Below are 24,034 nucleotides of genomic sequence, written 5' to 3' on the forward strand. Positions count from 1 at the left end.
CTTCCCTGTTCCGTTGTCTGCAATTATTTGTGCTTATGTGGTCCTGTGGATTATTATTAAATATTACTATGTACCCTACTCCTTCATCGTGCACTTACTTTTACACCCACCGCGTGACAAATGGGGACCAGCAATCATTTGGTTACAAACATTCTTCAAAATATCTTCTTTTGTAGAAAACCTGCAGGTTTGGATCAACTTGATGGAGAGTAAAGATTTAACTTTACCTTTAGCAGGATATTTGAGTCAATCAGTAAATAAATAAACCTTTTCTAAATGGTCACTAAAGATGTTAGAAGCAGGACCAGTGGTTTTGGGTGATTGGGGTGGATGGACATTGAGGCTGTAACATCATACATATTTAGGAACAGCCACCTTAAAGCCCACTAATCTGAGAACTGGCTTCTGCGGTGGGGAACAGCTTGTGAGAAGAGTCTCAGCTGCTTTACCTGTCCATCCGTCCAGACAGCGGCAGTGTCCGGTCGAGGGCTGACACCCGTCACAGCGCTCACCACAGTCCAGCCCATACGTCCCATCCTGCATCAGTCCACAACACACAACAGATCCTCTGGTATTTCATTTACAAAAATATGTATAGCTATAACATACTGACTGCAAACGGGAAATCTGACTCATTCAGCATCCCAATATTGTTCTCTGTTGTTCTAGAAACATTGCGGTTTTATTTGTTTTGAGCAAATGGGAACATAAAATCATATTTGTTGTAGTTTCCATTCATCACTGTGACTGTATAGGTTTACCCAACCATTCTTCACGTCTGAGAACCCGGGACCCTGGAAAGGTCCCAGAGTTAGCTTTGACTGTGTGACTGGGTTCAGTAAGAGGTTTGGTGTCTCTGGGCTGAGGTGTTGGAGGTGTTGGAGGAAAGCTGACCTGACAGTGTTGATGGCAGCGGTCTCCTCTCCAGCCCGGGGTACAGGAGCAGCTCCTGTCCAGAGCGCTACAGGCTCCTCTGTTCCCACACACACACGTCAGGTTACAGCCCAGACCCCACCAGCCGCTGGGGCAGATGATGGAGCAGTCCACCCCGTGCCATCCTGACACCAAACACAAAACACCTTTATTTGTCTTCTGACGAGGAACGACATGAGATTGACAAAATGATCACAGAATTTTTCATCTGGGTTTCAAAATGTACACATTACTCTTTGTACTGTAAAAATCTTACAACAATACAAAGAGCAATTTTAAAAATACATACAAGTATATAAATAACATATAAACAAGTATATAAATCATTCATACAGAAATATAAAAGACATTTATTTTAAGGTGAGACACAGGCAGGCAAACACACGCTGTTTTTTCAAGCACCTGTCAATTTTGAGATTTTGGGCTTTTTGGTTTTTCATAAAGTGCTTTTTCAAACTAGTGGAAGGAAAACATCCAAAAGACACTGTTAAGTGTTTCTTTTATAGCACTTTATCTGTTTGTGTCAATAGATCTCAATTACAATACATATTTTTAAAGGCCGTTTTCTCAAAATGAGTTTTTTCTTCAACACTGAGCCATAAATCTCCACTTCAGTAGCACTTACACACACCAAACTTGACATTTTTATTCCTGTCTATATTCTGAAGGATTTTACAGAGGGATTTGTTCATATATATTTTCCTTGATTATATACAACATTTTATTCCCCCCAAAATTGTGAAAATATATTGTTTTCTGGCTGTTCAAAATATTTTCTCAATTATGGAGTGACAAAAAAAGATACCCAGAATTCCCTCTGTAAAAACATTCAACTCTAATATGTCAAAAAAATTAAACAAAAATTTTGAAACTGACTTCATCTAGTGTTCAGATTTTTGTACTAGACGTTTATGTCACAACCGGGGCTAGAACCCAGAATGTGTTGCAGGTAGCCCAATGCTCTAGCCACTACACCACAGAGCAGTGTAGACCCAAATTGCAGAGAACCACACAAGGCAGGATTGGAGAAAAACAAACTGTCTTTACTTAGTGTCTTTCTTGAATAAATATGAAAGTTAAATTCTGAAGCATGGCTGAAGAAGGTACAGATCCACAAGGCAAAAAGGTCCAGAAAAACAAAGTAAAGCCTACAAATAAGCAGGTCAATGTTCTGAGCAAAAAGTCTCTCAAAGAAATCCAAAACATAGGGCCAAAGGATCTGTCTGAACAAAAGACCTTCAAGACTGAGCAAAGATACAAATGAATGCAGGCCTTATATATGCCCACGCACAAACACTAACAAGCCAGACACAGGTGACATCATTGAGCTAATCATTAACAGGAAATCAGGAGGAAGTTGTGGAAGGTCTTGTGCTCTAGGTTTCCCTCTGCTGGACAGACCGTGGTGTGACAGGGCCCCCCCCCTTTATGGCCGGCTCCAGACGGCCCTGGATGGTCAGGATGCAAGCGATGGAATGTTTTGATCAAGTCTGGGTCCAAGATGTGTCATGCTGGCACCCAGGTACGCTCCTCAGGCCCATATCCCTCCCAGTCGACCAGGTAGTGAAAACCACGGCCACGGCGTCTTGAGTCTAACAGCCTCCTCACTGTATACGTGGGGCCACCTTCTATAATACGAGGAGGGGGAGGGACGGGACCTGGGGGAGACAAAGGAGAGGTTACTACAGGTTTCAGTTGAGAAACATGGAAGGTAGGTCTTACTCTCATCGATCTTGGTAGAGCAAGCTGGTATGTAACGGGATTGACCCTTCTAGTGATCTTGAATGGGCCAACAAATCTTGGGGCAAGTTTCTTGGACTCAACTCTTAAAGGCAAATCCTTAGCTGAGAGCCAGACCCTTTGTCCAATTCTGAAGTATGGGGTCACCCTTCTTCTCCTGTCAGCATACTTCTGGAAACGAGCTGAAGCACTTTTCAAGGCCAAGTGAGCCCTTTTCCATGTCTTTCTGCAACGTTCAACAAACTTTTTTGCATTAGGAACTCCAACCTCTATTTCTTGACTGAAGAACAATGGTGGCTCAAATCCAAATTGACACTTGAATGGAGAAAATCCAGTGGAGGAGCTGCGTAAGGTGTTGTGTGCCAGCTCTGCCCATACCAAGAACCGACTCCAAGAGGATGGCTGATGGGATGTGAAGCAGCGAAGATATTTCTCCAACTCCTGATTCACCCGTTCTGTTTGGCCATTTGACTGAGGGTGGAAACCTGAAGAGAGACTGACAGAAGAGCCAAATAGAGACCAGAATGCCTTCCAATAACGAGACATGAACTGGGGACCCCGATCCGTAACGATGTCCACAGGAATTCCATGGATCCTTACAACATTTTGAAGGACAATGTCAGCAGTTTCTTTAGCAGAAGGGAGTTTAGGTAACGGAATGAAATGTGCAGCTTTAGAGAAGCGGTCCACCACCACCAGTACAACAGTGTTACCTTCAGATACTGGCAAACCCGTGATAAAATCCATGGATACATGAGACCAGGGACGTTGAGGGATTGGCAATGGGTGTAGAAGACCGGCAGGGCGCTGATTAGAAGCCTTCTGTTGAGCACAGACTGGGCAGGCTTGTACAAAAGATCGGACCTCTCTTGACAACTCTGGCCACCAAAACCGTCTTTGAATAAAATCCAATGTCCTCTCTACTCCTGGATGTCCAGCAAGGGAGGAGGCATGACCCCACTGAAGGACCTCAGATCTTGCTTCCTTGGGAACAAACAAGCATCCTGCTGGAACCTCATCAGGAATGTGCACGCCATGTAGCGCCTCACGCACAGTATCTTCGATGGACCGGCAAATAGGTGCCAGTATGCGGTCTCTGGGAATGATGAATTCTGGGGAACGGTCCTTCTGGGAGCAATCATACTGTCGTGATAAGGCATCAGCCTTTACATTCTTTGATCCAGGTCTGTAAGAGATCACAAAATTGAAACGGGTAAAAAAGAGGGCCCACCTAGCCTGACGAGGGTTAAGGCGCTTAGCCTGCTGTAGATAGGACAGGTTCTTGTGGTCTGTCCACACAATGAAAGGATGCTTGGACCCCTCTAGCCAGTGGCGCCACTCTTCTAGTGCTAGTTTCACAGCTAGGAGTTCTCGGTTACCCACATCGTAATTTTTTTCTGCTGAAGACAGGCGTCTGGAAAAGAAGGAACATGGATGAACCTTGTTATCTGTAACGGATCTCTGAGAGAGAACTGCTCCTACTCCCACTTCAGATGCATCCACTTCAACAATAAAAGGTAATTCAGGGTCTGGGTGTACCAAGATTGGGGCAGAAGCAAACAGTATCTTTAACCTGTCAAAAGACTTCAGAGCTTCAGCAGTCCAGTGAATATGAGTGGGTGAACCCTTCGTAAGAGCGGAAATGGGTGCTGCAATTGTGCTGAAGTTACGAATAAACCTCCTATAGAAATTGGCAAAGCCAAGAAATCTTTGTACCTGCTTCAGTGTTTTGGGCTGGGGCCAGTTTGTGATGGCAGATACCTTCTTTTGTTCCACCTGGATGCCTTCTTGAGATACAACATAGCCTAGGAATGAGACTTGAGACACATGAAACTCACACTTTTCAAGCTTTACAAAAAGATGATTCTCAAGTAGATTCTTCAGAACTTGTTGGACATGGTGAATATGTTCCTGTAGAGAGTTTGAGAAGATTAATATGTCATCTAGATAGACAAACACGAAACGATTCAGCATCTCCCTCAGGACATCATTAATGAAAGCTTGAAACACAGCTGGGGCATTAGCCAATCCAAAGGGCATGACTTGGTATTCCCAATGGCCAGTTGGAGTACTGAAGGCTGTTTTCCATTCATCACCCTTCCGAATACGTACCAAGTTGTATGCACTCCGCAAATCTAATTTTGAAAAAATCTTAGCTTTCTGAAGCAGTTCAAACGCAGATGACATGAGTGGGAGAGGGTAACGATTCTTAATAGTTATTTTATTGAGCCCACGGTAGTCTATGCAAGGCCTAAGGCTGCCATATTTCTTAGGGACAAAAAAGAAACCAGCACTAGCTGGTGATGTTGATGGGCGAATGAAGCCAGTTCTTAAAGCATCCTGAATATATTCATTCATGGCTTTAGTTTCTGGGGCAGAGAGGGAATATAGATGACCTCTAGGAGGGAGTGTGCCAGGAAGGAGGTCAATAGCACAATCATATGGTCTGTGAGGTGGTAGTTTGGTAGCACATTGTTTGCTAAACACTTCTCTCAACTCATAATATTCAAGGGGCATAGGTGTCAGATCTGGTAGATTATTCAATGAACAGACACTCACCTCTTCAATAGCTGCCATAATTTCTTTATTCCCAGCCACAAAGGAAGCAGGAGAGGTGCAGGAGTCCTTACATGCTGAACCCCAGTCAAGAAGAGTTCCCGAGGTCCAGGAAAATTGAGGGTTGTGAAGCCGCAACCAGGGGTAACCAAGGATAAGGGGTTCTCTGGAAGACTCAATAAGATAAAAGGAGATTGTCTCATGATGGTTAGCTTCAATGGTTAAACACAGAGGAACGGTTCTAAACCTGATCACTCCAGACCCAATAGTCTGCCATTCCGGGCTTCAACTTTCCAGGATTCAGGACAAGTCTCATAGGGGATACACATCTTTTTTGCCAGTTCAATGTCCAAAAAATTGTCAGCCGCACCTGAATCCACAAATGCCTTCAATGATATTCTCTTATCTTTTGCATCCCCCCAAGTAATGGTAGCTGACAACAGTAAACGGGAGTGAGGAGTGTTAAACTGGGCAGTTCCACTCGCTAAGGTCCCCACACACCCTAGCGAGCCTTGGCTTTTAACGCTAATTCAGGGCAGGAAGAGCGCATGTGGCCAGTACCTCCACAGTAGAAACAACGACCCTCTCTCATGTGCCTCTCTCTCTCTTTAGGTGATAGACGAGTCCTGCCCAGCTGCATTGGTTCTTCCTCTGTCTGTTGGTTGAGATGAACAATTTCTGGAACATTTGTAGGTGATAACATGGGCATGACTTGGGGAGAGCAACGTTCTCTTCTCCTCTCACGAATACGGTTATCAATGCGGATGGCCAAGGTTATGAGTTCCTCCAGACTTGAACCCCAGTCTCTACTGGCTAATTCATCCTTAACATCTTCAGAAAGGCCACGGTAGAAGGTTGAAAGAAGAGCCTCTGAATCCCATTTACTCTCAGAAGCCAGAGTACGGAACTCAATGGCATAATCAGCCACAGATTGATGCCCCTGGCGTAGGTCAAGCAACCTTCTTGCTGCCTCACGGCCACTGACTGGATGGTCGAACACCTGTTGGAGAGTCTCGGTGAACACCTTTAGATCCGAGCAAACGGGGGACTGTTGTCTCCAAAGAGCTGAGGCCCAATCCAGGGCACGATCACACAACAGGGATATTATATATGCAATCTTAGCCTTCTCAGAAGCAAAGGAAGAGGGTTGGAGTTCAAAAATCAGAGAGACTTGAGTCAGGAAACCCTTACATGTACCAGGCTTCCCATCATAGCGCTGAGGGGCTGGGATCTTGGGTTCCTGGGAAATAGGTGCAGCTATTGGTGGAAGATCTGGGGCTGGTGCTGCTACAGGTTCTCGGGGAAAGTGGGCTTGTAGTTGTTGCAGAGATTCCCCAATCTGGTTAACAGCATCTGTCAGCCTCTGTAGCTGTGATGCATGTGTTCCAAGCAATACTCCCTGTTTGCTAAGGGCTCCATTAATCTGTTCAGCCTCTGCTGGGTCCATCATTTGCTGGCTCAGTCTTGCTGTCACAACCAGGGCTAGAACCCAGAATGTGTTGCAGGTAGCCCAATGCTCTAGCCACTACACCACAGAGCAGTGTAGACCCAAATTGCAGAGAACCACACAAGGCAGGATTGGAGAAAAACAAACTGTCTTTACTTAGTGTCTTTCTTGAATAAACATGAAAGTTAAATTCTGAAGCATGGCTGAAGAAGGTACAGATCCACAAGGCAAAAAGGTCCAGAAAAACAAAGTAAAGCCTACAAATAAGCAGGTCAATGTTCTGAGCAAAAAGTCTCTCAAAGAAATCCAAAACATAGGGCCAAAGGATCTGTCTGAACAAAAGACCTTCAAGACTGAGCAAAGATACAAATGAATGCAGGCCTTATATATGCCCACGCACAAACACTAACAAGCCAGACACAGGTGACATCATTGAGCTAATCATTAACAGGAAATCAGGAGGAAGTTGTGGAAGGTCTTGTGCTCAAGGTTTCCCTCTGCTGGACAGACCGTGGTGTGACAGTTTATTCAAATTAGCACATATTTCATTAAATAATGCTTCATTTGCATATTTAAACATAAAATTTTTGAAAACTTGTAATACAAAAAATGTTTGCAATAATCAATGTAATCAATCAACTGGGTAAGTAAGGTGATAACTATTAGTTATTTTTTTTGCCCTATTCACCTGCAGTGTCTCGCCTTAAATGTATAGCACAGTAATTAAGGCAGAAACATGTGATAGGACAGAACAAGAAAGACTATTATTAATCTTTGATTGAATACAAAGGCACCAGAGTGCTTATGCACATCCTGTGCTCAGAATGATGAGCTTGAAACAACAGGCAGTCACAGAGAAGAGTTACAACACACAAGCCGTTCATCTTCAGTTCTCTCTTCACAGCAGTTCAGTCAGTGTACTGTTTGAGTCAATGAATTACTCCGGGATACTGGTTCATTTCGACTGAGAGTGTCAGCCATGTTAAAACAGTGAATAACTTAAGTTATTTGTGGATTAATACTTACTGGAGACGTGAACCAGTTCAAACGATTCACTGAGAAGAACCGGTTAAATCAAACGATTCGTTCGTGAACCGGACATCACTAGTACAAAAGAAGGAGATATTGATTCTTGGTGTATTAAATCTGTGTATTAGTTAAATGAGCCTTTTCTATGAACAGTTTTAAACTGTAGTAACCAAACACAACACACAGTTTGGTCGATGAACGAAGGATGACAGACAGAGAAGAGTTTATGTGAACTGAATTTAATGACTTCAATATTATTCTGTACCTCACACTGAACTATGGAACAGCTTCAGAACACTTCAAATACAGTGCACAGAAACATTTTGGTTCTTTATGTTTTTGTGCCTTTCGATGGGGCTCAAGAATAACACAGAACAGTATACGCACATAATACTGGATTTGACTTGGTCTCGTCTGACGATACCCGATCCACAGAAAATGCCAGTATCGGAGCCGATACCAATAATAAAAGTAGATGTCATGAGTCCTTCAGAAGAGCGGGGTCTGAGGTAAGTTACCTGCTTGGCAGGAGCAGGATCCGTCGATGGGTGAGCAAGCAGCTGCGTTCTTACAGGAGCACACCGAGCTGCAGTTGATGCCGTAGGTGCCGGCGGGACAGGGAGAGGAGCACACATTAGTGTCTGACTCCAGCACACACACACACACACACAGAGTGTCTTTCTGAAGCTGTACCTTGAATCCGGGCGCGCAGACACACTCCCCGCTCACGCTGTGGCAGTCGGCTCCGTTCTGACAGCTGCAGATCTGCTGACATGCCTCGCCGTATAAACCAGGAGCACACGTCTCATTACAGTACAAGCCCGACCAGCCCGGGCTGCACAAACACTCGCCCGACATGGGGTGACAGCTGAGAGACACACACACACACACACACACACCATTCACTGCAGCTGCTGCTGGCATCTCCATATCTGACATTAAACCATTATTCAAGCATCTCTGAAGACTGCAACATAATCTTTGCTGTTAATAGTGTTCACCATCTGTTTGATTACAGGACATTCATTAACTACATGATTATTACCGTACATTTCTGCCATATGGACATCAGCTTGAGATAGTCACCACTTATAAGCTGTTACTAAATATAATGTGGAGTGATTCATTTCCTGCGAAGCTGATAATTTACATTGTGAAAAGTGCTATACAAATAAACTGAATTGAATATCATATTTCAGTCATTTACAGTGTGTTTCAACTGCTTGCACACAAAATCTTCACTTGTCACACAGTTTCTGAAAGCTGTCACTCAAACAGCAGAAGAGCACACACCAAATCTGAAAAACAAGACACTTATTCTCTAACTCTGAGACAGTTTTCAATTTCACAAAACACTTTCTGCAAAACACAACACACAATTCTCTATGTAACACACACAAATCAAACAGGAATTACTATCATGGCAAAGGTGTTTGCAAATGTTTGCTTTTGAGATGTGTTTGTAATATTTTGAATGCAGTGCTTCGTTTTGCAAGAGGTAAGGAATTTTGCATTTTGTGTGCAATTCTTTGATTTGTGTGTAATGTTTAAATTATTTGTGCAAGCTGTTGAAAAAAATGTATTTCCTGTTTTATGAATTTTTGTGTTACATAGAGAATTGTGTGTTGTGTTTTATGAAACAGAAATCAGATTCATAGGCAAGGAATTAGTGTATGGTTTGGTGTGTGCTTCTGCTGTTTCAGAAACTGTGTGACAAGTGAAGAGTTTGGGTGCAAGCAGTTGAAAAAAATGGTAAGGGTTATACGACATGCAGGTAAACAAAAAAATATATATTTTTGTAAGTTTAAAATATCTTCATTTTAAAATTATTTCTTTACAGTATAAGGCTGTGTTATTTGGCCAGAAATTATATTTTGATTATTAAACTGCTGCCAGTTCATTTCTACAGTAGTTGTTCTCAACTGTTAAATGAATAAATGAATCTAATGTTAAACATTCATTATTAATGTCTGTGTAGCTGACATGCATGAGCTGATTGTGCATGCAGTGGTATTACTACTGTCCCTCTCATTCTACACCAGTACAGATACATGCAGGCAATGCACGTGTTTTGCTTGCTTGAGTGTTTCTGCATTACATGAGTGGCTTTGGAAAATAAATTGTAGCACGTTTCAGATAAAAAACAAAAAACGCGACCTCTATTTGTGAAAGAGTGGTTCCCTTCAATAATACAGCGAAGTGCGTCATTACAGTAATAAGTCTCGGCAATGGAGCAGCTCTAATGCTATTAAATTACAGATGATGAACAAAAAAAGTAACAAAAACTTGTAAAATATGATTTAATGGGCATATTTAAGTGTGAAAACAACCAAAGGATATACAGTTAAACCAAACATGAGATAATTGGATAAAATTCGAAATCAGAGCACAGATATACGTTTTTTCACTAGTGGGTGCAGGACACTATAGTTCATTTATGTAAATGAGTAAACTGTAACAAAGTATACCCAAAAACTCTTCAATCAGTGGACTACCAGTAAGACTGGTACAAATTTGGGACCAAAAATTATTCAGACCAAGTCTGTGAAAAAAACTGAAGTTCAGGTTTGCATGAAGCTGGATGAACGCATGCCCAGGAGACTACAGACAGTCATTAAGAATAAGAGTTGCCCGACTGAGTATTGATAGTTGTGTGTAAATACCGTCATACTAACAGCTGTCTGAATAATTTTGGGTTGATTGTAATCCATTACATACCTTTCTATCAAAGTCATCTAACATTATCAAGATTAATTTGTCCTGACACTTTTTAACTGTGAGTTCTGGTCATATTTTATTACCATCTTCTAAACTATAGAGAATAAACTGTGATAATGTGTAATGGTAAGGTGTGGGGCTGAACGATATGGAAAAAATTTCATATCTCGATTATCATGCCAGATATCTCGATATCGATACGATATGACTACGTCTTCTTTTGCTAAGCATGACCTGCACAACACGTCACTCTGGTTTACATCGTCTTTTCTGAATCCAAAATGCTTCCAAATTATGGAAGATGATTTATGTTTTGGCACCAAGTCATATTCTGCACTGCCACCGGCCGCATTATCCCCGCACTCATTTATCCGCTGTCTCTGTACAGTGTGCATAGACATTGGAACAGGGGGGGCTGGGGGGGCTGGGGGGGCGGCCGATGATGAATTTAGCCAGAGACAGGCGCGCTCAGAGCTGTCATATATCATAAGTTTTCAGTGTTTTCAACCACATACTGTTTATTTTAGGTTTCAAACATATAAATTCACATAAGTACTAAAAAACAATACATTTAGAGTTTGTAAAATACACACTGATGTCTATGGAAGAGGTAATAATAATCCTTTCCATTATAATTCGTGACGTTTTATTCATATCAGATACACATTGTGTAAGTAACTTCAGTGTTTACATATTCTATTCCCAGTTCACCAGCCACTTACTTTTAAGTATTTCAGGAGAAGTGGATGAATTCACGTGTTTTAAACAGAGGTTGTAAATCAAACAGATCCGATTCTCTGAACTGCGTCTGCGGCACAAACTAACACGGCGGTGCCCATCGCGCATACAGCTCAACTAACGCGATCGTTATAAAGGTGTTTAAACAACAATATACTTCCACTTGCATGTATTTGACAATCGGAATATCAGATATTTCATGCCATAACTAACACATTTGTGAATATTCTGAATAAAAAAGGAAAAATGATATAAAAGCAGATCATCATTCATTCAGTGCTGTTGCTGCTGCAGTGTGTCACGTGACAAGCAATGACGCGTCACCATGGAAACGCCGCCCCCCCCCCTCACAATATAGTTCCCACGTCCCTAGTGTGTGCGCGCTGACTTTAGCGGTGCAGTCAAGGGCACTCCTAAAACTGATGTTTGTTGTGACTGCCAGAGTTGTATGCAGGGCGAGCGCGGAGAGGGGAAATCTATATCGTCTATATCGTTGCTTTTTTCGATAGTAATATCTTGAAAGTTCATATCTAGATATAGATACGATAACGATATATCGTTCAGCCCTAGTAAGGTGTCTAAATAAATTTTGGTTTGAGTATCTATTTAATAAATTAAGTTAACCAGATAACATACTCTTTTGGTTTCTGTACCTAATATATAAAAAAAATACAAATGCAATAAAAATATCGGTATCGGTACTCTGTATCGACAAGTACCAAAAATAAAAAGAATCCATATCGGGTGAGTACTGGAAAAAGTTATATTGGTACATCCCTAGTAATTATTTTATTTTATTTTTGGTAATGGTATTTCATTACTAATCCATCTAAATCATCAGTTTTAAATGTTTGTTTTAACTCTGAAGCTTTTATTTCGGTGGGGAAATGCAGCAAAGTCTTTAGGTCTGTGTTTAATTGGTAACAGATCTTATTACAATTCAAATGTAATGGCAATTTAAATATTAGAAAGTGTGTGAATGTAAAAAGAAAGTGATCCTGGCACATATAGCACTGTACAAATGAGAAGGAGATGGTTGAAGGAGGTCACAGAATATGAGGAGCAGGTCTACAGCAAACAGAAAAAACTAGAGATGTTAGATGAAAATGAAATTTCATAGATAGAGATGAAAAAAGTATCTCTGGCTCTCAAAGAAAGCAATCGCATTTTCTCTCCCTCTCCTCTCCCTTACCTTCCCTGCTTTGCTCCTCTTGTCTCGTATACTCTGAGACTATCTCTGCACTGCTCTCCATCTAAAAATCATGGATTTGATAACTGGTTTCTCAAAGCAATTGACACCATCTTTTGGCTTCGGGGGAACCTGACTGCCCTGCCGGAACGTTCGCAGCTTGCTCCATGATGGACGTGTGGGAGAGGTGGAGGGTCATGTGTCTGGTGGATCTTTCCGTGGAGGACATTATATCTACCTATTCGTAACCATGATAACAGGTATTCTGCTGATTGGATTGGCATTGCCCTGGTTTATCGAGGAATTCAGAAAACGGTGACAGCTGTCAAAGGCTTACAAGGCTGCCCGTCATGATCGAAGCAGTGGGCAGAGCGGTCAGCATTGAGATTGAGACTATTAACTGCAAAATGGATAACAACATGGAGATGAAATGCAACATGGAAAAAACCATGGAGAAGCTCACGGCTTTGGAAAAAGCAATTGGATCGATCTGAGACCAGAAATGGACAAAGAGAATATCCGTGGAATTGGAATGCGGCTACTCGCCCCAAGACCAAACAATTGCAATTGGTACTTGTGACAAAGGGCTACTACTACTACTACTACTACTATGTTCATATCTAAATAAAGTTGTGTTCAGTTTAATGCATTAAACAATGTGTAATGATGAGGACTTAAGATGGAATAGAGGTATTTTGTATTGCTTGGTGGGAAAGTATCTTACAGAAAAGCATTAAGAACGGCTAGATCTGATCACTTCTCTTCTCTTTTAGAAGAAAACAAACCATCCCAGGTATTTATTCAATAGAGTTGCTAAACTAATGAAAAATAAAGCCTCAACAAGTGTTGACATTTCCCAACACCACAACAGTAATGACTTTATGAACTACTTTACTTCTAAAATCGATACTATTAGAGATAAAATTGCAACCATTCAGCCGTCAGCTACAGTATCACATCAGACAGTGCACTATAGACCCCCTGAGGAACAGTTCCACTCATTCTCTACTATAGGAGAGGAAGAATTGTATAAACTTGTTAAATCATCTAAACCAACAACATGTATGTTAGACCCTATACCATCTAAGCTCCTAAAAGAGGTGCTGCCAGAAGTCATAGGTCCTCTTCTGACTATTATTAATTCCTCATTGTCATTAGGATATGTCCCCAAAACCTTCAAACTGGCTGTTATTAAGCCTCTCATCAAAAAAAAAAAAAAAAAAAAAAACACACACAACTACACCCCAAAGAACTAGTTTATTACAGACCAATAATCAATCTTACTTTTCTGTCCAAGATATTAGAAAAAGTGGTACTGTATCCCCACAATTATATTCCTTAGAAAAAATTTCCTTAGAAAAAATTTTCCAGTCAGGATTTAGACCGTATCATAGTACTGAGACTGCTCTCCTTAGAGTTACAAATGATCTGCTATTATCATCTGATCGTGGTTGTATCTCTCTATTAGTTCTATTGGATCTTAGTGCTGCGTTTGACACTATTGACCACAACATTCTCTTGAATAGATTAGAACACTTTTTTGACATTAATGGTAGAGCATTAGCATGGTTCAAATCGTACTTATCTAACCGACATCAATTTGTGCAGTGAATTTACGATCAGGAACCCAGGGAAACACAGGAGATGAGAGATCCAAACGCAGTGTGAGTTTAATGGGTAATCCAAATTCAGAATCCAACAAGCAGAGGGTCAAAACCAAAAATCAATCCAAACAAACAAACAAACAAACAGGGATAGGAACAGGAACAGGAATTAGAAACTCGGAAGGCAAGGAAACTGGGTGAAGGAAAGAAAGGACTCCATGAAAACAAACAGAAACAGACCAGTTAATATAGCCAGGGTAATGACTATCAAGTGAAGACACCTGAGTGCAATTAACAGGAGTGCAATTACTGTGATGAAGGGACAAGGCTTTGTGGGAATTGTAGTGCCTACGGTGAGGTGCCTATGGGGAAGTGAGACCACTAGTGGACACCCAGGGAAACAGAGACGAGACACCGTGACAGAATCAAAGATGTATCATATCAATCTCAACCTCAAGGTTCAGTACTAGGGCCGTTACTTTTCACGCTTTACATGTCCCCCCTGGCAGATATCATCAGGAAGCACGGTGTTAGCTTTCACTGTAATGCTGTGCTATGCAACTCTATATTTCTTCGCGGCCCGAAAAACATAATAATTTGACAAACTAACAGAATTCATAATCTGTATATTTATTAGTATCTATTAGTATATAATTTTAGTATCTGGCACCGATGCAATATGGCGGCTTCCGTGATGTGCTCTGCAGTTGTTTTTATTAGTTTGCCTTGTCTTTGGTTATATTCCTGCAATCAGTTTCACCAGAGATTAATTGCTGGACATTCTGCACCACACATCGCCTGATATATTACTGGTTTTCGACTATTCTGATGTTTTGCTGGACATTTTCGTCGGTGGAGCAGTTGCGCTGATCACGCGCTTCAGGAAGCGCAGATGGGTTAAAAGAGCCGGTGCACTTGTGAAACTCAGAAAGCGCGGATTACGTTGCCTAGCATACATCTGGCAAACCTCCGCTCTCTAACCACCAAAACAGACGAACTCCTTCTGCCCTCCTGGACAAATAAGGATTTCTCACACTCTGCTGTTCTGTGAAACCTGGCTAAACAACGCCAAGCCAGACGCGTGCTCCGTCTGCTGGCCTTTCAGCTGTTCAGAGTGGACCGCAATGCATAATCAATGGGGAAATGGTGCGGTGGCAGAACATGCTTTTACATCAACTAAAGGTGTTGTACAACTGTAACAGTGTTAAATATTTGCTGTTCAGATCTAGAAACACTCTTCATTAACTGCAAGCCGTTCTATTCCCCCCGGGAGTTTCACTCGTTCATTCTCGTGAATGTTTACATTCATCTACAAGAGCACATGAGCCTGGCTTTACAGAAACTTGCTGATCAGATCACAGAAACAGAACAACAAAACCCGGACTCTGTTTTGATCATTCTTGGGGACTTTAATAAAGCAAATCTCTCCCGTGAACTGCCAAAATACAGACAGCACATCACACGTCCCACCGGAGACAGTAATATATTGAATCACTGTTGCACCACAATAAAGAATACATAACACTCTGTTCCACGAGCAGCTTTGGGACGTTCTGATCACCTTCTGGTTCATCTTATACCGTCCTACAGGCAGAAACTTAAATCTGCTAAACCTGTAGTAAGGACTGTGAAGAGATGGACCAGCGAAACAGAGCAGGATTTACAATCTTGTTTTGACCTCACTGATTGGAGTGTTTTTGAAGCTGCTGCCACCGATCTGGATGAACTCACAGAGACCGTAACATCATATATCAGTTTCTGTGAGGATATGTGTATTCCTACAAAGACTCAACTAATTTACAACAATGACAAACCGTGGTTCACTGCAAAACTCAGACAGCTCCATCAGGCCAAAGAAGATGCTTACGTGAAGGGGGACAATGTCTTGTATAAACAGGCTAAATACACATTGGAAAAGGAGATCAAAGTGGCAAAGAGGAACTATTCTGAAAAAATAAGAACTCAGTTCACTTCCAACGACTCTGCATCAGTGTGGAAAAGTCTAAAGAAGATCACCAATTACAAGACACCACCCCCCAGCACTGTAGAGAATCAACGACTGGCAGACGATCTGAACGAGTTTTACTGCAGGTTTGAAAGAACACCCATCACCTGCCCTGAATGCCTCCCCACACAACCATTCACACCATTCACAACTCCTGCAACCAGCCCCGAATGCCTCTCCAAACAACCGTTCACACCATTAACAGCTCCTGCAACCCATCCTGAACACCTCTCCAATCAAGCACTCTCACCATTCACACCTCCTGCATCCCCCCTCTCCTCCACTCCTGCAATTCAGATCAGCGAGGATGCAGTGCGCCAGGTCTTCCGGAAGCAGAAAAGGAAAAAAGCACCAGGCCCAGATTGTGTTACACCAGCCTGTCTGAAATCCTGTGCTGATCAGCTGGCCCCCATCTTCACAAAGATCTTCAACAGATCGCTGGAGCTGTGCGAAGTCCCTTCATGCTTCAAACGCTCCACCATCATCCCCATCCCTAAAAACCCAAAATTACAGGACTAAATGACTACAGGCCTGTGGCTCTAACGTCTGTAGTCATGAAGTCATTTGAAAAACTGGTGCTGGCCCACCTGAAGGAAGGGCCCCACCTGGGCCCTTGCTGGATCCTCTTCAGTTTGCCTACAGAGCAAACAGGTCTGTGGACGATGCAGTAAACATTGGACTGCATTATGTTCTGCAACACCTAGACAGACCGGGGACTTATTTGAGGATCCTGTTTGTGGACTTCAGCTCGGCCTTCAACATGATCATCCCAAACCTCCTCCTGCCCAAACTAAATCAGCTCTCCGTGCCCACCTCCGTCTGTCAGTGGATCAACAGCTTCCTGACAGACAGGCAGCAGCTAGTGAGGTTGGGAAAATACACATCCAGCACCCGTACAATCAGCACCGGAGCTCCCCAGGGCTGCGTTCTCTCCCCACTGCTCTTCTCCCTGTACACCAACGATTGCACGTCTAAGGAACCCTCTGTCAAGCTCCTGAGTCTGCTTAAAGACAGGAGGTAAAAGAGCTGGCTGTCTGGTGCAGTCTCAACAACCTGGAGCTTAACAGCCTCAAAACAGTGGAGTTGATCGTGGACTTCAGGAGAAACCCCCCTGCACTCCCCCCACTCACCATCATGAACAGCCCTGTGACTGCAGTGGAGTCATTCAGGTTCCTGGGAACCACCATCTCTCAGGACCTGAAGTGGGACATTCACATTGACTCCATCGTAAAAAAGGCCCAGCAGAGGTTGTACTTCCTTCGCCAGCTGAGGAAGTTTAACCTGCCATAGGAGCTGCTGAAACAGTTCTACTCCACCATCATCGAATCCATCCTCTGCACTTCAGTAACTGTCTGGTTCAGCTCAGCTTCTAAATCTGACCTCAGAAGACTACAGAGGGTAGTCCGGACGGCTGAGCGAATCATCGGTTCAACTCTCCCATCTATTCAAGAACTGTACTTATCCAGAGTGAGAAAAAGTGCTGTCAAAATCACTCTGGACCCCTCACATCCAGCACACTCCCTCTTTGAACTGTTGCCATCTGGTCGACGCTACAGAGCACTGAGCACTAGAACGACCAGACACAGGAACAGCGAACACACTACACTTTATATTTATATACACATACACTTTATTTATCTAACACACATACTTAGTATACACTTAAATTTTGCACATAATACACATGTACATACATAACTGCATTTTGTAATATACCTGCCTACAATTGTCAATTTGTATATTGTCATTCACTATCTACTTATTTGTATTTTTTATTCTTTTATTATGTGTTTTATGTTCTGTCGCTGTCATTCTGTTGTACTGCGGAGCTTCTGTCACGAAAACAAATTCCTCGTATGTGTAAACATACCTGGCAATAAAGCTCATTCTGATTCTGATTCTGATTCTGATTCTCTTGCAGAAATGTTCCCATAACATCAACCCCTGTACTGGATCGCCAGCAGAATTAAACATGTCAAATAAACCAAATTAAAAATAACATAGCCATTCATCAAAAGTGTTGAGATGAGATTTTGTGCCATCTATCGTCAAAGGATAATTAAAGTTGGCAAATATGTGCCAGCCCTTGAAAATCAGTCACATTATGACTAACGAGTAACAGCCTTAGCTAGCAAATACTGTATCATACACAGCACATAAACATTTCCTTTTTAGTGATTGAAGGTCATATTAAAATGTATTTAATAATTTATTTTTGCTACTTTTTTGCAAATGCCCTTACACTTTAAATTCAATATCTCCATTCAGTGATTATCTTCCCAAACATTTATCATAAACCAGCACATGAGTCTTGGAATTCTCCCAGATGCACAGAGAACTGAATGATGTAGGGGGAAAAAAGCTATGGAATCAATAAATGTCATCAAAACATTATTGGAGAACATTGGATTCTTGTAGAAATGTGTGTTCCACTTGTAAAATGCAACTGGTCATTCTTCACATAAGTAACATTAAAACTATGAAAAGGATGCACAGTAGCAGTGAGTTGTCTGTTCTTGAACAGTCTGAGCTTGGGATCAAACCAGCAGCAGCGCAGATGAGAGACCTTGATTCAGCATCCCACAGATATCCTCCTGCACACAGAGACTCACTCTCTTCAACTCGTAAACACTTAGTTAAACACACACACACACACACACACTCTCTGGGGGACTCCTCCCTGGGGCTGTGAAGCCATTATTCTCCAGCCAGTGGGTGTAGTGAAATCAGGGGAAACCGGAGGTAACAGTGACGTCTGGTGAAGCCAAAGCTCTTATTAATTCATAAAAATGCACTTGCGTTTCTATTTCTGCAGTTTAAATAGAGATTGCAGCCGCTCATACTGCAATTACAGCTACACATTCTGCTGCTGATGGATGAAACACCAGGGTGAATGGCTGCATAACTCAAGGCCGGGACACAGCAAGAACTAGCGGCGGTGAAAGTGAAATGTGTTGTCACCTCGCGTCGGCAGCGTCGGACCTAAAACACACTAAGCCGTCGGTCAGGCTAGTGTTTGTTTGGTGTGTTCCACTTGTCGGCTCTCATCTGGCTTTGTGTGAAAACATTTCTTTACGTTTGGATCATGACAGGCAGTGGTTTGAGAGTCACTCTCCTCTTCACACAGCCTACAGTGCAGGCAGCAGCTGTCCTTATCAGTCTGGGCTGCATTTCCCAGAAGCATCGCAAGCCTCAGCTGATCAAAGCTCCATCGGTGACAGGTGTACGATGTACTTCATGATGCAAGAGCTACAGGTCTTTCCCCAAACAGGATGTTTTCCAGAGCACTGAGACTGCCTGCAGCGCTGGAGCTCAGCTGATCAGCACGGGAACCCTCCTATGATCCTCTGTGATGATTCGTCTACACGGGGTCGATCATGTGACTGAAGGATGCTTGAATATTGTGCACAAGTCATATAGATGTAAGTCAGGGTAGCACCATATTTGATTGCTGACCGGAGTGATCGTGAGACTATAAGAGACGGATGTCAGCTGTTCAGCCATTCATACTGCAAGGTGTTAGAGCATGCTGTCTCAGTACTGACCTCTCTCCTGTGTATCCTGCGCTACACATGCACTGCCCACTGGATGGAGAACAGCTTCCTCCATTATGACACTGACACTCCTGTGAGCAGCTCTTCCCAAAGCGTCCCGCTGGACACGGCTGCCCGCACACCGTTCCCTGAAAACACACTTCTGTCACAACACAGTATTCCACACAGTGTGTACAAATTAGACAAAAACCTTTTAAAGGGGTCATGATCTGAGAAGCCAAAATTTCCTTGATCTTTTGACATATAAGAGGTCATTGTTCTATAAAAACATCATGTCAATTTTCTAAACATCATGTAAAGAGTCTAAAAACAGCTCGTACTGAAGCCAGTCTGCCAAAATGACAGCTTGTGGAGTGTACGACTATGATGAAGTAGTGTGGATAAGCACCGCCTCCGCAGAAGATCAATGCCTGCTTCTACATCACTGCCTCTTTAGCTCCACCCCCCCCCCCACCGATTATAAATCACTGCCCGTTTAATCTCACCCACCAACTCCACATCATTGTCTATTTAGCCCCACCCAACAATTCTACACCAGTCTGTTTAGCCCCGCCCACCAATTATCAGCACTGTTTGTGTAGCCCCGCCCACTGATTCTATGCCAGTGTCTGTTTAGCCCCGCCCACTGATTCTACAGCGCTGTCTGTTTAGCCCCACCCACTGATTCTACAGCATTGTCTGTTTAACCCCGCCCACTAACTCTACGGTTTGTGCCTGTAGTGTAAATATTGGGAGAGGCTAGTGCACAGGTCGACGCAGAAATCAAACGATAAAGATGCTTTGACAACAAGACGCTGTTCAGTGCCAAGATGTGGACAAACAGTGTTGCATTGCCTTCCTTCTGATCCCAGCCTTAAGAGAGAGTGAATGAACTTTATTTTTAATGAAGATCCAGATCTTTTAAACTGATCGTTTGATATGTATTTGTGTGTTTTTAACATAAATCACAGCAGCGTCCATCTGTGAGGAATGTACACTGTCAAACATACTCAGCTAATAGCCAATCATAACAGTGAGAGTCTACAGCCCTACAGGCCTACAGCTTATAAGAAATGTGAATCAAGTATTGCATTTGGAAAAACTTGAATAAATGTTGATGACAATTTTCATTTTTGGATGAACTATCCCTTTAACAGTAGTTCACCTTTTAATCAGTCTATGTGTCATCCAAGCAGTCCTTGACTTGTTACAGTGAATACAACATTTCTAAAACTGACTAATGGTTGATTTCTTTGAGTTGTTCTGTAAAGTATTATGTGTCTTTCATTATGTTGTTTTAAATTTATTAAAAACACTTTAACACTTTTTACAAATCCTGTCATTGTCCTTGTCCTTGTCAAATTGGACCTGCAGCTTTCATAGTTCCCTTTCGAGGGAACTTCGAACTGCGTCCTCTAGGGGGCGCTTTGGGGAACACCTCGTCGTGACCCGTGTCTGAAGCATACAATGAAAAAACACCAACTTGTTGGCCGTCGACAGCCTCCGACGTCACTACCGGCGCGACTATAAATCAGCACCGGGAGAGCACGTCATTATCTTCTTCATCTTCAACTGACTGTTTTGTTTGAAGCGTGCATCTGAAAGAACCGGTAAGGGCGATCTTTCTCTGTTTATCATGGCGACAACTAGCAAGCGTTTAGACGATGTGTGCATCCGTGTCGGCGTTATTTGACACCTGATGACACACGCGATCTTTGCGTCATTTGTTCGGGTGAAGAGCATGCACGCGATGTCTTTGAGGAGGCAATCTGTGTGCACTGTGAGCGTTTTTTCAATGGAAAAAGCTCCGCTCTCGTTCGTCTCTCTTCTGAAAAAAAAAAAAAAAAAAAAAGAAGGCAAGCCATCTGCTTCCCGCGGTTCAGGATCTGTCCACGCTGAGGCAGGAAAGAAAATGAGCTCGTGAGAATACAGATGGATCTGTCTGAATGGTTTAAAGAGGGACTTTCCCTTTCGAGATCGTAAAAAAAAAAAAAAGGGGCGGAGGACGAGAGAGAGCCTTGGGAGGATGATGTTATATCTTTAACACTTTCTCATACTGAGGTTAGTGCTCTGCTGGGTTTTTACCCAGGAAAAGCAAGAGATATTTGAGGATGGTGAAGAAGCTGAGGCTGAGCCTTCTCAATTCTCCTGCCCTGCGTATGTAGAGCTGTTGGAGGTTATTGAGCGAAAATTACCTTTTTGACCATAACCCTCCAGCTCAGGTGAGCCTTTCATTTGTGCATGATCTCCATACAGAGATTAAAAAGAAATGAAAGATGCCGTTTTCTTCTTGCATCCATCGGTTTCGGCATTAAAGTAATCTGCCGACATCGAGGTGATGCGTGAAAGCGGCTAGGAGGGAATGCCCCTGTAGAAAGAGCTAAAAATTTTATAAATAATTTATAAATTTTTATATGTGAAAAATGTTTTCTTTCTGCAGGGGAAACCTCCTCTCTTAATCTCCCTCCTTGCCATCTAAGCCCCTTCAGAAAATCATCTCGCTTAAATGGCAAGGCATACGCAGTAGCAGGTCAGGCTGTGGCTTTATTACACACAATGCTGGTGCTTCAAGCTTATCAGATTGATCTGCTCAGAGACCTGGATAGAGGCAGGGGCCTTTTTCTGATCAGGTAGCTGAACTGCGGCACACCACGGTTCTCTCTCCGTGCTACCAAGGAGGCCGCCTCCACCATGGGCAGGACTATGGCGGCCATGGTGGCAGCGGAGAGACATCTGTGGATGAACAGACATCGGGAGGAAAGAAAATGCTGTCTGCTCGATGCTCAGGTTTCGCCTTCTGACCTTTTCGGTATTTCCGTTGAGGCGGCGATTTGAAAAGTTCAGGGAGACGAAGGCGCGCTCTGCTGCTTTCAGATCCTTCGTCCCACGAAGGTCCAGGTCTGAGCCCAAACAACATAGGGGTCCTGGCCTGTCTCGATCTGAGGATCAAAGATGGGCACAGAAGGCTAGTGTCGCAACTCGCGCTCCTCCCCCACCTGCGGGCAGGGGTTAGAGGAATCGTGGGTCACGAGGAGGTAAGCAGAACCTAAGAGGTATGATCTAGACGAGGCAGCGTTCTCGTCCGAATCAGAATGATACCGAGGTATCTACTAAAAGAAAAGACATAACGCGTATATGCGTTAATCGACTTCAAAAGGTTAACTTCTGCTTTTATCCTCCCCTTCCTAATTCCCCTGTAACCACCAGCTCTCCACCTGATCGAGGTTAGGTGGAAACCTCTCGCATAACAGTCTCCTATGCTGGACCTATAATATTTTTTATGGTTCTATGTCCATAGCAACCAACCTGAAACTGATGGTCCAGGTTAAAAGGAGGTACCCCTTGAGCGGGGCTCCGGCGTAGGAGGGTGAGTGAGTAAATGTAACCCTCTCTGTAAATACTTATGTGTATTTAATTTGCTGGTGGTTACGTGTCTACTAATAAACTCTGTCTGAGTTTCCTTTGCAGTGCTCAGTTACAGTGTTTACTAAACATTCGTCAGCAGCAGCCAACCGGCTTCATGTTCCGGTATTAGGCTGCTGAGATCACAGGTTTCTGAGGGAGCCTCCTTGATCATCAGGCCTGGCACAGCACTGCAGGGAATTTCATGGATGTCTGGCCAGGTCACCCCGAGGGGTCTCCTGGCCGCTTAGGGGTGCTGTCGTATCTACCGGGAAGTGGAGGTGGCAGTTACAGAAGTCTTCTTGTATATGCTGCCTCAGGTGATGCTCCCCTCACCCGAGGTTTGTAAAATTGAGCTTGCCTCTCCCGTGAGATTCAGCTCCTCTACGATGCTTAGGAACCTTTAAGTTCACACGCTAAGCTCTGTGTACTTTCTCAAAACCACATGGTGGTCAGTGTGTATAGGGGTAACGCTTCGTTCCCTTTCTTGAGATGATTAGACTTTGGTTCCTTGGGCTCCATTCAGCCAGTGTGTATTTGTTTATACACCTCAAGCATCGCTTTTCTCAACATGAGGGGCTATTTGGGTGATTCTCGTGGTAATTTAGCAGCGCTCCCCTTTTTCCAAAAAAGGGTCACCTATGAGTGCGCTACTCTGAGCTCGGAGTTCTCCTCTCGTACGAGACGGAGTTCTCTGTTTTTTTTCCCAGAGCGCTCCAGTATTGTTTCCATAGATCGAGTTGATGACTCTCAATCATACTGTTTTAAGATGCAACATTCCATCTATGAGCTGCTCTATCAGAGTGCCACGAGAGCCCCTCCTTAGAACAGTATTTGAAAACCCATGCTATGGTAAGTGTGCACGTGAAGTCTTTGCACACTTTCTGTAATCCACACTGTGGTAAGTTCGCACGCTAGTATTCTGCGTTCTTTCTAAAATCCTATATGGTGAGGGCTTCGCGCGGTTGCTTCGTGCCCTTTCTTGAGTTGGTAAAAGCCCCGTTCATCTTGGGCGCCACTCCACCTATGTATCCTCGGATACCTATCTAAACAGGGTGTTGCTACTAGAGAACTGTTGAGACAGCTCTTTCAGCAAGCTTATGCGTAAGCTAGCGGTAGCCCCTGTGTGACAGGCAGGAC

At 43.2% G+C, this 24,034-nt stretch overlaps 1 pseudogene; it reads right to left on the reverse strand.

Moving 5' to 3' along the window:
- LOC127966080 (multiple epidermal growth factor-like domains protein 10) overlaps nt 1-24,034 on the reverse strand; it is a 66,557-nt pseudogene that overhangs the window by 22,259 nt on the left and 20,264 nt on the right.

This window comes from Carassius gibelio, chromosome B10 (assembly GCF_023724105.1).
Source record: "Carassius gibelio isolate Cgi1373 ecotype wild population from Czech Republic chromosome B10, carGib1.2-hapl.c, whole genome shotgun sequence".
Lineage (NCBI taxonomy): Eukaryota > Metazoa > Chordata > Actinopteri > Cypriniformes > Cyprinidae > Carassius > Carassius gibelio.